The 8,542-nt window shown below is 42.4% G+C and overlaps 1 non-coding gene across 1 annotated transcript; it reads left to right on the forward strand.

Moving 5' to 3' along the window:
* Nucleotides 1-2,387: 2,387 nt before the first annotated feature.
* On the forward strand, nt 2,388-2,460 carry TRNAY-GUA (transfer RNA tyrosine (anticodon GUA)). Its single transcript has one exon. It is a non-coding gene; the product is annotated as a tRNA-Tyr (tRNA).
* Nucleotides 2,461-8,542: the final 6,082 nt, after the last annotated feature.

Genomic DNA, 8,542 nt, shown 5'->3' on the forward strand with positions numbered 1-8,542 from the left:
GACATGCTGCTAAGCTGCTAAGTCACATCAGTCGTGTCTGACTCTGCAACCCCATAGATGGCAGCCCACCAGGCTCCCATCCCTGGGATTCTCCAGGCAAGAATACTGGAGTGGGTTGCCATTTCCTTCTCCAGACAGACATGAATTTGAGCAAACTCCAGGAGATCCTGGAGGACAGAGGAATCTGGTGGGCTATATAGCCCATGAGGTCTCAAAGAGTCAGACACGACTTAGCAACTGAATGACAATAAAATAAAGGGAAAGAGTAAAGCAAAAATAAAAGTAAGTAAGATATGCCACTTTCCACATTTAAACCTTTCAGTTGTTTCAAACTGTACTTTAAATAAAAGCCAACCTGTAAAGGCTGTGCTTGATCTATCGTCTAACCATATGCATCATTTAGCATCTTGCTTGTGATGTTCCAGCTGTAATAATCCTCAAACAAACCCTGTTTTTTCCTCATGCTTCATATCCCCACTTACCTTTTCAGAAGGACTTTCCCTGATAATCTTTGCAAAAAAAAACCTAATTTTTTTCTCCCTGCTGCTGCTGCTGCTGCTAAGTCGCTTCAGTCATGTCCGACTCTGTGCGATCCCATAGATGGCAGCCCACCAGGCTCCCCCGTCCCTGGGATTCTCCAGGCAAAAACACTGGAGTGGGTTGCCATTTCCTTCTCCAACGCGTGAAAGTGAAAAGTGAAAGTGAAGTCGCTCAGTCATGTCAGACTCGTAGCGACCCCATGGACCAATTTTTGTTTGTTCACTTGTTTTTGCTTGTTCCTGTCAGTAAACTGTAAGTTTCAAGAGGGGCAGAATGCCTTATTACTGCCCAGGACCTAATACATACAGGCACTCCATAATTATTTGTGGAAAAAGTGGATGAAGTTATCCATCAAAGTGAGACTTGGTGGCTGAAAAATTGGTGAAAATATCAAATCATGGAGCGTGACTGTGAGGGCTCTGAGAGGGTAGAAGCATCAAGGTCTACACATATGCAAAAGCCAGGAGAGGACTGGAAATAAAGAGAAATGTGATTTTTTTGTATTTAAAAACCAGATAGGATCACCTTAGGCTTTTGCGGTATGCTAAATTTTAAAAATTGTAAATACTACTTAAAATTAAAGGTAGTAGAATTCCTGCGCTTTAGCCTCTTTATTCTCAATTAACTACTCCCATATTACAGATAATAACTAATAGGCCCTTTTTATTATGCACTTGGCTGTAGCACTGGGACAAAAACTCCCAAGAACTTTTATTACAGCATCTGATTTTTGACATATCCTAATGTAAGCTTATGTGTACGTACAGAAAGCGCATCGTGGTTCTGTGTTGTGACTTGGCAGTATGGTGTGGGTGTGCGTGTGTGTAAAAGGACACAGGACATGGTAAGGAGATTCTTGGTCTCAGAGCAATGTGAAGCTGCTGCGAGATTTCCAACAGGGAAGTGACATGTCTGATCCCGATTTTAAAAAGTATTCTGGCCACCAAAGATACTGTACAGACATTATTTCTGCACCAGTGAGGATACAAATGCTAAGGACTGAATCCCAACTCAAATCAGCACCATCATTCTCAACCATGTGTCAGGAAAACTCACGTAAGTGAGAAGTATAAGGGCTTTAGGTAGGGCTACATCCAGGGATCTGGAGGATGTCCTCAGACCTTTTTAAAAAATTAATTCTGTTTCTCTTTGTATGTTGCCGCCTTCCTCCCCTCTGCCCTAAGGATCCAGTCAGCGGAGGGTAGAGCTGCCAATAATCCGAGGTCATCCAAAAGGAGGAGTGTCTGCCTGCCTGCACTCCGGGGCTTCCCAGGCAGTGCTAGTGGTAAAGAACCCGCTGCCGATGCAGGCTGTTGTGAGGAAAGTGGGTTCAGTCTTGGGTTGGGAAGATCCCCCGGAGGAGGAAATGGCAACCCGCTCCAGTGTTCTTGCCTGGAGAGTCCCATGGACAGAGGAGCCTGGTGGGCTGCAGTCCATGGGGTTGCAAAGAGTCAAATACGACTGAAGCAACTTAGTGGGCACCTTCACTTTGGAAAAGTCCAGGAAATGACTCAAATTGGTCAGACAAGAAAAACGTATCCTTCCTCTGACTGATTACCATGCCCGGGGGGTGTCATATGGTCACTAGACCAAGCTGGGTCATATGCTCACCAGTTGGCAGAGATGAGGTTGCGTCATCACAAGGCACATTCCCACCAGGATCACACAGGATTGAGAATGATTGTCCAAAGAAAAGAAGTGCTGTTATCAGAAGGAGATTGGTAAGAAAAGGACGGGAAATAACTCTAAACTATAGCTGCATTGAGTTGAAAAATGTTCTACCATATGTATATTTCATCCATTCAAAATTTTCCCTTCAAACTATCATTTGCTAAGTTTTATGGGCTTCCCCGGTGGCTCAGAGGATAAAGCATCTGCCTGTAATGCAGGAGACCCAGGTTCGATCCCTGGGTTGGGAAGATCCCCTGGAGACGGAAACGGCAACCCACTCCAGTATTCTTGCCTGGAGAATCCCATGGACAGAGGAGCCTGGTGGGCTACAGTCGATGGGGTTGCAAAGAGTCGGACACGAGTGAGCAACTTCACTATCTTTCTTTCTTTCTTTCTTTATGCATTCAGTCAGTTCAGTTGCTCAGTTGGGTCTGATACTTTGAGACCCCATGGACTGCAGCATGCCAGGCCTCCCTGTCCATCACCAACTCCCAGAGTTGACTCAGACTCATGTCCACTCATGTCCATGGTGATGCCATCCACGTTGTTCCCTTCTCCCCGTCTTCAGTCTTTCCCAGCATCAGGGTCTTTCCCAGTGAGTCAATTCTTTGCATCAGGTGGCCAAAGTATTGGAGTTTCAGCTTCAGGATCAGTCCTTCCAATGAATATTCAGGACTGATTTCCTTTAGGATGGACTGGTTGGATCTCCTTGCAGTCCAAGGGACTCTCAAGAGTCTTCTCCAACACCACAGTTCAAAAGCATCAATTATTCCACGCTCAGCTTTCTTTATAGTCCAACTCTCACATCCATACATGACCACCAGAAAAACCATAACTTTGACTAGATGGACCTTTGTTGGCAAAGTAATGTCTCTGCTTTTTAATTTGCTGGCTAGGTTGGTCATAATTTTCCTTCCAAGGAGTAAGCATCTTTTAATTTCATGGCTGCAGTCACCATCTGCAGTGATTTTGGAGCCCCCCCAAAATAAAGTTTGTCACTGTTTCCATTGTTCCCCCATCTGTTTGCTATGAAATGATGGGACCAGATGCCATGATCTTAGTTTTCTGAATGTTGAGTTTTAAGCCAACATTTTCCCTCTCCTCTTTCACTTTCATCAAGAGATTCTTTAGTTCTTCTTCACTTTCTGCCATAAGGGTGGTGTCATCTGCATATCTGAGGTTACTGATATTTCTCCTGGGAATCTTGATTCCAGCTTGTGCTTCATTCAGCCCAGCGTTTCTCATGATGTACTCTGTATATAAGTTAAATAAGCAGAGTGACAATATATAGCATTACTAATGCATACAATATATGCATATAATATACTATGCATTACTGAATGAATTTCTTCTTATTATGTAATTTAGTTGCTTCAGATCTTTTATAAACATTATTTTATGGTTGTCCTGGTGGATATGGTTTTTTTCCATGCTTTTTATTTTCTTTATCTCCAGAAAAGGGGCCCTGGATAAAAAGGCATGAGATTTTTTTCTCTTCTTGATGCTGCTGCTGCTGTTAAGTCGCTTCAGTCGTGTCCAACTCTGTGCGACCCCATGGACTGCAGCCTGCCAGGTTCCTCTGTCCCTGGGATTCTCCAGGCAAGAACACTGGAGTGGGTTGCTGTTTCCTTCTCCACATTTTGTCAAATTTATTACTTTCTGAAAGGTTGTATCCACGTGAAATGTCACTAGGCATGCATAAGCATGTTCGTGTTTCTGTCCCTTCTATATTAATAAGTATCATCACTTTTTAAGTTTGCCAATTAAAAGGGTAAGAAGGATATAAATTTGTTTCATTTGTTACTTTTTAGAGTCACATCTGCTGGTGAACTTCTGTTTTGTCTGTTTGTTTACAAATAGTCGTAATGGCTCTTCTGTAAGTGTTCTGCCCATGCTCTGCTGGTTTATCTATTAAAGTCTTAGTAATTTTTATATCTATTGTGAATTATTTAAAGTTATTGGCGTCTTCCCATAAGTTATTGATAGTTTACTGTTTGCCTTTTTAACTTTCAAAATTGTTTTTATGTTGTTAGATTTTTATTTCTTCTATTGTTTTCAAGCTTAGAAATTCACCCTTTTCCAAGGTTTGAAAAATATTTAATTCTATTTTCTTTTAATACATCTAAAGCTTGATTTTTTTGGTCTCTTTACATATCCTAAAATTTATTTTTAATTTATGATGTGAGGTGAAGACGTGAGTTGATTTTTCTCCCAATTGCTAGCTATTCAGCCCAGTACAATTTATGGAATGATTTTTCCTTCCCAATTGATTTGTGAAATAACACAATTCATATTTTATACATACTAGTATCCATTTACAGGTCACCGTGTTGCCATGAGAGGTTTGTCAATTCAGTCATCATACCAGCCCCAGAAAGTTTTCAGTCTTACTGCTTTATGTTTTAGTGACAGAATGGATGAAGTTCGCTCCCTGCCTCAGTTTTCTTAAGAGTATCCATGTTGTTTTCATTTGTTTATTCTTCCAGATGAAGGTTAGGAGAGCTTCCAAGTTTAAAGAAAAAAAGATCCTATTGAGCAGTTGATTGGAACTGCATGAACTTTAAGAGAGAAAACTTCTGGAAAAGATCTGATTACTAGAATCAGAGTTGCCTGCCATCAAGTAGACATTGTTCTCCTCTTGTCAGTTTACTCGCTCTCTTTGAGAACAAAATTCATTTGCATGAAGAAGTTTCCTGTTCTCGTGGCATTATTGTTTAAACCTTGCATTTTAGGAGAGGCTTCTGTCGTGGCTTCAGTTCAGTTCAGTTCAGTCACTCAGTCGTGTCCGACTCTTTGCGACCCCATGAATCACAGCACGCCAGGCATCCCTGTCCATCACCAACTCCCGGAGTTCACTCAGACTCACGTCCATCGAGTCAGTGATGCTACCCAGCCATCTCATCCTCTGTCATCCCCTTCTCCTCCTGCCCCCAATCCCTCCCAGCATCAGAGTCTTTTCCAATGAGTCATTCTTTCTGGAGTTGTTTCTCCACTGATCTCCAGTAGCATATTGGGCACCTACTGACCTGGGGAGTTCCTCTTTCAGTATCCTATCATTTTGCCTTTTCATACTGTTTATGGGGTTCTCAAGGCAAGAATACTGAAGTGGTTTGCCATTCTCTTCTCCAGTGGACCACATTCTGTCAGACCTCTCCACCATGGCCCACCTGTCTTGGGTGGCCCCATGGGCATGGCTTAGTTTCATTGAGTTAGACAAGGCTGTGGTCCTAGTGTAGTTAGATTGACTAATTTTCTGTGAGTCTGGTTTCAGTGTGTTTGCCCTCTGATGCCCTCTTGCAACACCTACCGTCTTACTTGGGTTCTGTTGTGGCTTAACTCGATGCTAAAACTTGACCTCTGTGCACCAGTGCCAAATTGAATCTCAGAGACAGAGTTTTAAGTGAAGTAGTCTGGAGAGTCCCCCCTGGAAGGCTACAGTCCATGGGGTCACAAAGAGTCGCACAGGACTGAGTGACTAAGGACATCACAACACAGAAAATAATAGCTTTATTGCTTTGCTAGGCAAAGGGAGACACATGGCTGAGGAACTTCCCTGATGGTTTAGTAATTATAACTCCACACTTCGAACGCAAGGGGCACCAGTTCGATCCTTGGTCGGAGAACTAAGATCCTGCATGCCAAGCGTGTGCGTGTTAAGTCACTTCAGTTGTGTCCGACTCTTTGCTACCCCCTGGACTGTGGCCTGCCTGGCTTCTCTGTCCATGGGATTCTCCAGGCAAGAATACTGGAGTGAGCTGCCATTCCCTTCTCCAGGGGATCTTCCCGACTCAGGGATCGAACCTGCATGTTTTATGTTTCATTGCAATGTCAGGCAGGTTCTTTACTGCTAGTGCCACCTGGTAAGCCCAAGAAGCATAGCCAAAAGATTGTTGTTGTTTAGTTAATAAGTTGTGTTCAAGTCTTTTGTGACCCCATGGACTGTAGCCCCCTGGGCTCCTCTGTCCATGGGATTCCCCAGGCAAGAATACTGGAGAGGGTTGCCATTTCCTTCTCCAGAGGATCTTCCTGACCCAGGGATCGAGCCTACATCTCCTGCATTGCAGGCAGATTGTTTGCCACTGAGCCACCAGGGAAGCCCAGCCAAAAGATTAAAACACTCAAAATATTGTCTCTGAGGTTTGATTCAGCACAGAGGCTGAGTTCTGAGATTCAGCATCAATCTCAGAATTCAAGGTGGGACTTAGTCAGTGGGTTTTTTAAAACTAAAATTTCTATAATTTTGTTGTCTTTTTGAAGTTTATATATCTATATATAATATAGATAATTTATATATATAATAGATATTTTATATATCCCTTAGTTTATATATCTATATAAGGGATATATATATATATATATATATATATAAAACAAACTAAGGGATAGACTACCCACTCCAGTATTCTTGGGCTTCCCTTGTGGCTCAACTGGTAAAGAATCCGCCTGCAATGTGGGAGACGTAGGTTTGATCCAGGGAAGATCCCCTGGAGAGGGAAATGCTACCTATTCCACTGGCCTGGAGAATTCCATGGACTGTATAGTCCACGGGGTCGCAAAGAGTCGGACACAACTGAGCGACTTTCGCTTCAGCACGTAGAAAAAGAGACTTAGAGCTTCAGGATGGAAACCGTTTTACTCATTACATTGATTGCACTTCTCAAATTTATCTGAAAGTATGAGGGTCATGTGCCACATGTTTGGATAGCTAGCTGTCTGGTTTGCTTAATAATATATGAGTTTATTATAGAAAGTAAGATTTGAAATCTTTACCCACTAACCCTTAGTTTTCAGCTGCAGGTCCCACATTATAAGAATGGTGTTCCCTAGAGTTGGGCCGTGGATAACCCACATGGCCATGTGCTACAGACAGCCTTGGTGATAACCGTTTGCTGAACTTGAAAGTAAATCTATGTATTTCCAGGCTTCCAAGGTCATGCCAAGTGTTGAGCTCTATTGTAAAATTTTGAGGTGGCTTCCTGGGTACCTCTTGTGTTTTTCAAGGGAGGAAAGAAATGATGATGGTGTACCAATAACTCTTGTTTTCATTAATTCATTTTATCTTCATTATAACTGTCTGTTGTGAAGGACAAGTGTAAACCCCTACATTACACATGTGGGAAATGAGGTTCATGCAGGCCATGTAATCGTTCATGTTAGGAGACAGTAGAACTGAGCCTTCAGACTGTAGAGCCCTGCCTCCATAGTATCTCCTCCTTGAGAGACATTCAAGGACTGCCCCCAACCTGCTGTAATCCAACCCTTTAAGTCATTTTTCCAAATGTTTGGAATCCTGGGGGACTGTGTAGGTTATACCTCCCAATGCTGTATTCAAGTTTGGCTCTCCTTGTGTGCTGGGATTTAGGGGAATCATACTGCTTTCCTTGTGTCATCTTGCTTTATCACTTGATGCACTGCGACTGGTGGACAGATAAAACCAGCTTAAGACATATGCCCTGGCCGGACGTGAAGAATAAAGGAAGGAACACCAGGTCAGCCAGAGGAGTGGGTGTCCAGATGTGAAGAATAAAGGAAGGAACACCAGGTCAGCCAGAGGAGTGCGTGTGGAAGCAGGAATGAGCAGCACTACCTCTCTGCCTTTTTGGTGATGGGAAAGATGTCCTAATTGTATAAGCCTGTGTTTCGCTTTGTTTTGTTTTAAGCATCAAATAAGACACCTCCTTCTCTCCTTTTCATGGCTGCATCCAACAGACTATAACTCGGAAATCCTCAGAAAGAATGCAGCCTGAGTGTGTGTGTGTGTCTGGGTGATGATATCATGTCTCCTCCGATGACTTACAAAATCACATGTGAGCTTTTCTCTGACTGCTTCAGGACATCGTCATTTTCCATCCATTTGGACACTACATGGACTGTTTCACCTTCACTTTATCAGGGTACTTTCCTGTGTCTTTATACATTTACTTAGTCTTTGAACCTTCGTCTTTGTTCCAATCCATGTATTTAACATTCCTGGTTAATTGTTACACTCCCTAAAGTTTTTTCCTTTTTTCTTCTTTGGCAGGTAAACATTTCCTCTCCTGAAGAATCTTGTGATCAAGAGAATAAAAGAGCTCTTCTTTGTAGTTCTCAGAATAAGCAGTTTTTCTTTTTTTCTTTACTGTACACTCCCTAGCAGCCCTTTAGTTGGCACTCAATAGAGATTTATTTACTCAAAATAAAATATATTCTAAGGACTATTACCTCACATGTCACATTCATTCACTCACCTCGTTTCTGGTAGTTCCTTTTATATTATGCTGGAGTGCAAGTCAGGGGCAGAATAAAGCTTCATAGACTTTTTAAAAAAGTAATAGATTTCCTTATTTTATAG

Source organism: Bos taurus, chromosome 17 (genome assembly GCF_002263795.3).
Source record: "Bos taurus isolate L1 Dominette 01449 registration number 42190680 breed Hereford chromosome 17, ARS-UCD2.0, whole genome shotgun sequence".
NCBI lineage: Eukaryota > Metazoa > Chordata > Mammalia > Artiodactyla > Bovidae > Bos > Bos taurus.